This window comes from Pocillopora damicornis, chromosome 14 (assembly GCF_964200805.1).
Source record: "Pocillopora damicornis chromosome 14, jaPocDami1.2, whole genome shotgun sequence".
In the NCBI taxonomy this organism is placed as follows: domain Eukaryota; kingdom Metazoa; phylum Cnidaria; class Anthozoa; order Scleractinia; family Pocilloporidae; genus Pocillopora; species Pocillopora damicornis.
In genome coordinates, this window is record NC_142683.1 from 7,913,405 (window position 1) to 7,922,500 (window position 9,096).

The 9,096-nt window shown below is 36.9% G+C and overlaps 1 pseudogene across 1 annotated transcript; it reads right to left on the reverse strand.

The window, feature by feature from the left end:
- Nucleotides 1-1,569: 1,569 nt before the first annotated feature.
- On the reverse strand, nucleotides 1,570-8,868 carry LOC149034266 (uncharacterized; annotated as a pseudogene). Its single transcript, XR_016182696.1, has 4 exons — nucleotides 8,680-8,868; nucleotides 8,339-8,416; nucleotides 7,643-7,710; nucleotides 1,570-6,498 (listed from the first exon to the last, which is right to left on the reverse strand). The product of XR_016182696.1 is annotated as an uncharacterized LOC149034266 (transcript).
- Between the last annotated feature and the right edge of the window lie 228 nt (nucleotides 8,869-9,096).

Consider the following 9,096-nt stretch of genomic DNA (forward strand, 5'->3'; position numbering starts at 1 on the left):
TACCAATTAGTTCACCTTCCCTGGAAATGGTTTCTTGTTGCTGTTCGCCTTCCTCGAGTGTAACATCAACGACACCACTGTCTTTTACCGCACCTACAGGAGAGGGCGCGAATTACATCCGTTCGTTTTCTCTCTGGCTGTAGCTGGATGCAATTCAAGACCATGCAAAAGACCAGGGTGTTAATACAGAATCAACGAACTGATCTTTTTATTTTTTAGAGAACGTGAGAAAATACATGTATTCATGCGAAGTCTAGATGTGAAAAAGTAAACAAAAATAGTTAAATTTCCTGTCAGTAACTCGGTATATTTGCCCTTCGTCTACAAAAAAGTTGAATTGTTACTCTAGTAGTAATGAATATTTCAGCTACTATAACTTCTCTGACTATATACCTTAGTGAACCTCATTGTATCAAGAGCCCATTCCTCATTATATTCAATGCAATTTGTGTCTTATTTCTTTATCGGACGGTGTTCAATTCACTCTTTTTTACACAGTAAGTGAAAAGTAAACAATTTCTATTAGCCAGCAATTAACAAGGTGTTCCTAACCTTGAGTTCACTTAATTACGTTGTCCTCAACTCAATTTTAAAACTGTGACATGGCGAAAAAACTGACTCTTCAGCATTACTCTTTTCATAGAGGAGGGAAGGGAGGGGAGGGGAGGGGGGGCTTCAGAAAACATTCCAGCTAGGAGTCGATCAGATTTAAATCTCATATCGATTTGCTTTCCCTCGTAAAATAGAGAGGCGATCAAAAACATGAATACGACCCAATTCCTTTGTAATTTGTGTCTGATCTGACTCCCCTCCCCTGGTGCCCACTAATTGACCAGATCATTTTTTATCCCTACCCCACACCCCTAAGAACTAACCTGACACCTAATACGTATATTAGGAATGAAATTTCCTCTACAGAACAGTCGAATTTAAGATATCTTTTCGCTTCCGAAAGCTTAAACATTCGGAACTGCTTTTAAATAAGCATTGGTAATATCACACAAGCGATATTCCCAAATTTGCAAACCTTTCGTCCACCACGACAAGTCAATTCAGGATAAGTTAGACTTATCATCTGAGTTGATTACGTAAATTGAAAGCTCACGTTTCGAGCGTTAGCCCTTTGCAATCGCTCTGACGAAGGGCTAACGCTCTTTATTATTTCTTTTATTAATTGAACGAAGTAAGCTGTTCCTTAACATTTTTTACGTGCGTTGCAAAGTATTTGAAGGATATAAAAACACAACAGCTTCTCTTTTGCGCGAAAATATGTACGGATATTTGTCCTTAGACATTATCTGTTCCTTGAAGCTCACAATTTTCATCCATGTCCATCGGCGTTCAAAACCATGTGGCAATAAGGAGAACGATAGACAGTGAAAGAGATGCAATCGAAGAGATGACGCGCTTTTGTAAAGTGGGCGGGGTCTTGAAACATAAAATGTTAGTACACTGTTAGCTGCGCACATTATCAACTCAGCGCGCGGGTCAAAACACGCATTGAAGTCCCCTTAGGATCTGCTTTATCTATATCTTACATGCATCCTAAGAATATGGAGACAGACAATGTCAATCAACGCAGTTTATGTATTTTATACACTTTATATTTCTCTTACACAAAGAAGTAAAAAAATAAGCACAATAGAAACTGCATTTAATCGTTCAAGGCATTAAGTGAAATACACGCTAAACGGAGACACTAAAATGAACCCATTTACTCCCAAGACTGATCATTATTTCAATTCTCTTCACAGTATTAATACACCGACAAACATGGTGTCAATAACAATTAGAGAAAATCCAAACTGGAAGATAATCTTTTACTAGAAACGAAATGTGACATCGAATTCTCGGAACAAGCGGCAGCAAAGAGAAACACATTCTTATCAGTTGGGAGAATGTTTCCTCAGAAGTTGGGAGTTCATGAGTTAATTAATATAAACTGAGGTAAATGAACAATTATCTTCAACTTAAAATAAAAAAAAAAAACCATCAAAACACTTCACACGAAATACACTGACATTATACAAACCATGTTTAGTTGAAACTGTCCCAGCATGTCTTTAAAATCCTATGTTACATCAGTATATTCAACCATGTGTGAGGTTAACTATTACATTTTACACCAGTATTTACCAATGGTAGTTACAATAATCTGCAAAACTACGACTGATTTTACAAAGCTTTCTTCTAAAACAACAGTGATACAGTATATCTTAAAACTTTTGACCACATAACGGGTTCTAACCACAAAGTGTGCTCTAAATACCAAACTATAAATTCTTAAACCTGACAAAGATATTATCAAACATCTTCAAACTAAGCTGAGGTAAATTTAAAGCAATGAAAAAAATTTGAAGAGGTGATTTTCAACAATTAGAAGTTTTATCCTGAAGCCCTGAACCTTTTCAACTACGCACTAGGTTTACATTAATTAATGAGCCTTTTCACCAAAATAATTCCCATTGAGGACTACATGGCTTACGTTAACTGCAACAAATTCTATGTCACATACAATAAAAGTCACACCTATGGAAACTTTAATTATAATGAACTCTGCGTCCCTCTTTCCTAAATTAGATTACATGGATAATTTTTTAGCCTCTGTCGTGGTTCTTTAAAACGAACGGATAAGTGTTTGGTAAAACGGACAAAAATTGGCCAGACTCGTTTGATTGAAGACAGGGTCGTAGCCAGCTTTTTGACTAATTGTAGGCCTCTTACCTCAAAAATTTCAATTTTTGTTTCAACATTTGCAAGAGTCATATTATCTTTTAGTAAAAGTCAAGCGGGCAGAAAACAATTGTAGGCCGGGCTTACGGAACTTGAGGCTGGCTACACCTCTAAAAATAGGTGTAATGTCTTTAACATATGGTTAGTAAATTTAATAACATCATCTCTGATGTTAACTTCAAATTGAGCTTAGAATGGCAACCTTGGCACTGACAGAACTTGTTGAAAAAATGGTAATCAATTTTTTTGTAAAGATGAAGGTAAATTGTAACAAAATCATTTATGATGTAGAAAACGGTCTAAGATCAATTCACATATTCAATTGACATTCATATTCAATAAAAGTTTTGGAAATAAAAATTCGCCAACTTTTGCAAATGACGAATTGTTTCTTGGCTTATCAAAAGCTTAGAGCATAAAGGTAATTAAAATCCGATGGGAGAGCCCCTGTTTTGGTAAAAGAAATAACCTTTAAATTTTTTTCCATACAACTGATTGTAATACAGGAACAGAGCTGAGTGACATGTTGGTGGAAATGGAAACCTCGTTCATAACAGAGGCTTTGTTGCATTTCGTTCTCTTCCCAAGCATTTAAATTTAAGGTAACAAAAAAAAGACAATTCCACTGATCAAAATATAATGAAATAGACTGCTTTTATTTCTTCACCAAAGTAAAGTTACACATCTCAAGTTCCATTTAACAAAAAAGTAAAAAGTAAAGAAAAATAGCCAAAAATTGTTTAAAATAGAGAAACATTTAAACCTTCCAAGTTCCTACTTCATTCTTTTGAGATGAAAAAAATTTTTTTCTCATTTATTTGATTTTCTATCCAAATTTTCTCTTTCCTTTGCCATCACGTCAAAAGTGAGGTCATCTCCAATCAGCATAAAGGGCGCCCAGTATTTAATGTCGCGGAACTTATCTGATTCTCTGAGGCTTTTCATGGCCAGGTTCAGTGACTTGCTTGTAGGTTTGCCTTCTGCAAGGTGTTGATAAAAGCATTTCATGAACTCGAGAGTAGCCTCGTCATCAATCGCCCACAGGGACACCACAACAGACCGAGCACCAGCCCCCATAAAAGCGCGCGCAATGCCAACCACACCTTCAGCCTTGATCTCGCCCTGACCACTGTGGCAGCAACTGAGCACAACAAGTTTGGCGCGAAGTTGAAAATTCAACACTTCTCCAATCGTTAAAATGTAATCCTCCTTATCCGTAGGCACAGTAGATATTCGGTCTAGGTCAGGTGTAAGAGCAATTTCGCCAGTTACCGGACATCCGTGTGCCGCAAAGTGAACTAAGGAAACGGAACTAAGTCTTTTCAACACCTCACGTTTCGTGGCCTGTCTCCCAATGATTGGCGTGATATTCAGAATTTTTCCAATCATTTCTACTTCTTCTTTAGCACACGGAAGCTGCTCGAGGGGTTTCTCTCCCTCGCTGTTAGTAACCTCGGATACCCACGGATCTCCTACAAGTAACGCACCACTGCTTTTGTGATAATCATCTGGGCAATCGGCAATGAGTCTAAGACTTGTTAACGATGGAACGACTCGGATTGTGAACGATTCACACAGGTATTTAGAATTACCATCCTTAAATGCAGCGTAAGGAGCGATCCACAGGGGTCCATCAGGAATAATGAGTAGCTCATCCCCTTGAATCAGGTCAGCCACCGGCTTCATAACGATATCATACAAACTGCTCAAGCATCCCTCTTGTTGGATGTGAGGTTGAGGGTTGGCTTCTTTGGTTTTCTCATACACTTTTGAACAGCCCTCCCTCAAAGCATCCAAAGATCGATTCTCGCATCTCACATTAGAACGAACACCAAGTTGTGTATAGACACCGAGCTTGAACGACTCAAAGGACTGGTTAGATCCACTATTCTCTGAAACAAAACCTTTGAGTTTACTTTGTCTTAACTGAACTTGTTTTCCTTTGGACACAACCCAAAGATTGACGTTAGCTTCGTCCACTGCCTGAAAGACAGTGTTTGATGGAACGTTTTTTAAAACTGTGATATCTTCATCTTCTTCCTTGTGCTGACTTATTCCACCAAAAAAACTGGATTCCATTAGGTCGGTCAGGGCTTGAGCTCGTCCTTTCTCAGCAACAAATAAGGCTTCATCTACATTACCTTGTTCTACGAGAACTCTCCACAAACCCGTATACGCCATTTGATGCCGATTTCGAAAACTAACTTTCCACTCATCTTTAGATTTTAGAAGTACTCTCAAGGAATTGTATAAGTTTATGCTGGCTTGGTAATGTTCAACGGCTTTTGGTAGTCCACCTTGCAGCTCAAAAACGCATCCTAATGAATAGTAGCCAATTGCCTCCAAGCATTTGTCTCCTACTTCTATAGCTATTTTAAGATGTAGGTTGTGGTACTCTATGGCTTTTTTGAAATCACCCAGACGGCCATAAGCATTGCCAAGATTGCCATAAGCGTTACCCTCCCCATGCTTGTCTCCTACTTCTTTAGCTATTTTAAGATGTAGGTTGTGGTACTCTTTGGCTTTTTTGAAATCACCCAGTCTATGGTAAGCATTGCCAAGATTGCCATAAGCATTACCCTCCCCATGCTTGTCTCCTACTTCTTTAGCTATTTTAAGATGTAGGTTGTGGTACTCTATGGCTTTTTTGAAATCACCCAGACTGACATAAGCATTGCAAAGATTGCCAAAAGCAACACCCTCCCCATGGTTGTCTCCTACATCTTTAGCTATTTTAAGATGTAGGTTGTGGTACTCTATGGCTTTTTTGAAATCACCCAGTCTGTGATAAGCATTACCAAGATTGCCATAAGCGTTACCCTCCCCATGCTTGTCTCCTACTTCTTTAGCTATTTTAAGATGTAGGTTGTGGTACTCTATGGCTTTTTTGAAATCACCCTGACTAAAATAAGCATTGCCAAGATTGCCATAAGCATTACCCTCCCCATGCTTGTCTCATACTTCTTTAGCTATTTTAAGATGGAGGTTGTGGTACTCTATGGCTTTTTTGAAGTCACCCAGACAGCGATAAGCATTGCCAAGATTGCCATAAGCACCACCCTCCCCATGCTTGTCTCCTACTTCTTTAGCTATTTTAAGATGGAGGTTGTGGTACTCTATGGCTTTTTTGAAATCACCCAGACGGCCATAAGCATTGCCAAGATTGCCATAAGCACCACCCACCCCATGCTTGTCTCCTACTTCTTTAGCTATTTTAAGATGTAGGTTGTGGTACTCTATGGCTTTTTTGAAATCACCCAGACGGCCATAAGCATTGCCAAGATTGCCATAAGCACCACCCTCCCCATGCTTGTCTCCTACTTCTTTAGCTATTTTAAGATGTAGGTTGTGGTACTCTATGGCTTTTTTGAAATCACCCAGACAGCCATAAGCATTTCCAAGATTGCCATAAGCACCACCCTCCCCATGCTTGTCTCCTACTTCTTTAGCTATTTTAAGATGCAGGTTGTGGTACTCTATGGCTTTTTTGAAATCACCCAAACGGTCATAAGCATTACCAAGATTGCCATAAGCAACATCCTTCCCATGCTTGTCTCCCACTCCTTTAGCTATTTTAAGATATAGGTTGAGGTACTCTATTGCTTTTTCTTCTCGATTAGAGAGGTCTATGACTTTCTTGACATCACCTGAACTTGCACTACCATGGTCATGACTAATAGGATCTTTTTGCTCCATGGACTTATCTCCCACTTCACTGACAGACTGAAGTCTTAATGACAACAAGATCCTATTGTTTTTGTCAATCTTTTTTATGTTAAGGTTAAAAAATGTGGAAAAAACAAAAAGGATTATGTTTCTGATCATATTGATATGTAATATATAGACCATTTTAACATTTGCGTGCTTGGTTCCCAAGCCTCTGAACAAGAGCAATGGGTAAGGGTGACCTTGTTATGATAAAAACATTGCTGCTTTTTAAATGCAAACTACTTTGCTATTATCGTCACTAGATACTGGTCTCTATCACAATAAGGTAACCTTCAGCTTCACTCCAAATCAAAGGCTTGGCAACTAAGTACACAACTATAAAATGACCCATTAGGAGGGCTTGCATGAAAGGTAGATGTTTTATCAACATTCAGTCTTAAAGTCAGTTATGAATAAGTTAATCTACATTTCAAAAAATTTTTTTTCTGTGTGCAGCCTCAAAATTTAACACAAAATATCTAGATTTAATCCCTTGTTTCCAAAAACTGAGCAGCACTTGCTCAATTTTTAAATTAATATAGCTTTAACATCAGACGAATGTTTTACAGCAGTGGAAGAAATGAGTCTACAACACAAATACGTGTCTTTAAAATTTTTATTTGTCCATAGGAAAGCACAACGAAAGTTTACGAGTCTCTAAGTAGTGGAAAAAGGTCGAAGGCAAGAAAATCTACATAAGATATGTACCATGTATAAACTGGATGAATATTAGTCTTTTAACCCTTTAACTCCCATGAGTGACCAAGAGAGAATTTCTCCTTACAATAGCAATACAATATCAATCAGATAAGTGTTGAGAGCAAAAAAATTATCAATTTGGGGATAATTAGTTGATCCAATACTGAATTCTCTGAACTAACATTACAAAAATTGTACGGTTAACAGTAAGGATAATTACAAACTTGGTCTGTGAATTAAAGGGTTATCTAAACTAATGTACCAGTTATTGGCATGGATAGCATAACTAAGTCAAATTGGCTAAAAGGAGTAATATCATTAACAAGTCATGAGGTAATAGCTTTTCCTATGTTTTTTTAATCACACACACTTATAGTATGAGCTGACAAGTTCCTATCATAATTAATACCCTTCTTTATATTTTCTCCCTTAAAACATCAAATTATGGAAACTATTTCCATTATACCCATGGTTAAAAATGACAGATTTCTTCAAAGGATACAGCTAGTCCTTTATCACACCAAGGGATTGCTTCTTCAAATCTCTTCAATTCAACACAAGCAGTGGCTCCTGTAGGCAACAACACAAGAAGCATATTATTACTGTATCATAGCTCAATTCTGAGAAAAGAACCTGAAACCATTGAAATCATAACAGACTAGAAGAAAAAAAAGACAAAACAAAACAAAAAAAACCAAGTGGAAAAGAATAAACAGGCCCTATTAGGTTTCAGTTAGATTTATTTAGCTTTTAAGACAACTGAAACTTCTAAGAACATTTATTAAATTGGGACCAACAATTCCCACCATATCACTAAGAGTTAGGTAAGTCCTGATCCCTACTTCTTTTCAAAAGAGCTAGATAGTGACTTAACATATCTGACACCTGTGACTCATTGAACTTAAGGAACTAAAATATTCTCGCCAAAATTTTGCTTTCACATTGAATTCTTCATCCCGCTCAAAATAATATTCTCATCATTAAATTAATGGAAAGTTAAATGGCATAACAGTCAAGAGCTGGATTCAAATGTACACCAAGGTGGTCTCCAACTCTTAATTAAAGTCAATTGAGACAAGATTGAATTTCATTTAACCTCATTCAACCTTGGAGTGTTGAGTTCTTTTATTATTATTATTATTATTATTATGATTATTATTGTTATTATTATTAATATTGTTATTATAGCACAGCTAACCTCTCACAATTGCCTTAAGGAAAGTTGGATTTAACTCAATGGCTGCTTCTGCATCCCTTAGTGAATCCTGGTGATTTCCTGTTATTGAAATAAATATCTCTGAGTAGCCATACATGTTGCAAACCAACTACCATTACTATAATTTTGGGAAGAACTTGTGATGCTCATTGATATTTGGGTAAGAGGTTACTTCTTTGTATATTTGACAGGCCAAGATAAGATGTATCTTAATTTTTCCGGGCGTGCATTCAAAATTATCACTTTTTTCAGAAAACTACTATTGACAGCCCATAAGCTTCAAAAGAGAAAAAAAATGCCTATTAAAGCTCTCATCATATTACCAAGTTTAGAATGTGCAATAGCCCTGTTGTTGTGCAGTTTGGCCTTCAGTTCTTTCTCATTGCAGTTCATTTTAATTCCTTTGGTGTAAAAATGAATAGCATTGATGAAATCTCCTTCCTTGAAGGCCTCATTACCCTCATTCCTATAAACATCTGCTTTGGCTGCAAAGAAAAAATAAAAGAATTTTAAAAAAAAATAAAAGAATTAAAAAAAAATAAAAGAAAAAATAAAATAATGTGCCAAAGTCTGTGGTTGTAGTTGATATCTATTAGTGTATAATCAGAGCTGCCAAGATCTGGATATTTAAAATCTGCAGATTTTCAATAGTTATGATGATGCTAATGATGTAGGTGACAACATGGGTAAGAATAATGATGAATTATAAGCATCACTCAACTTGAGGCAAACCGCTGGGC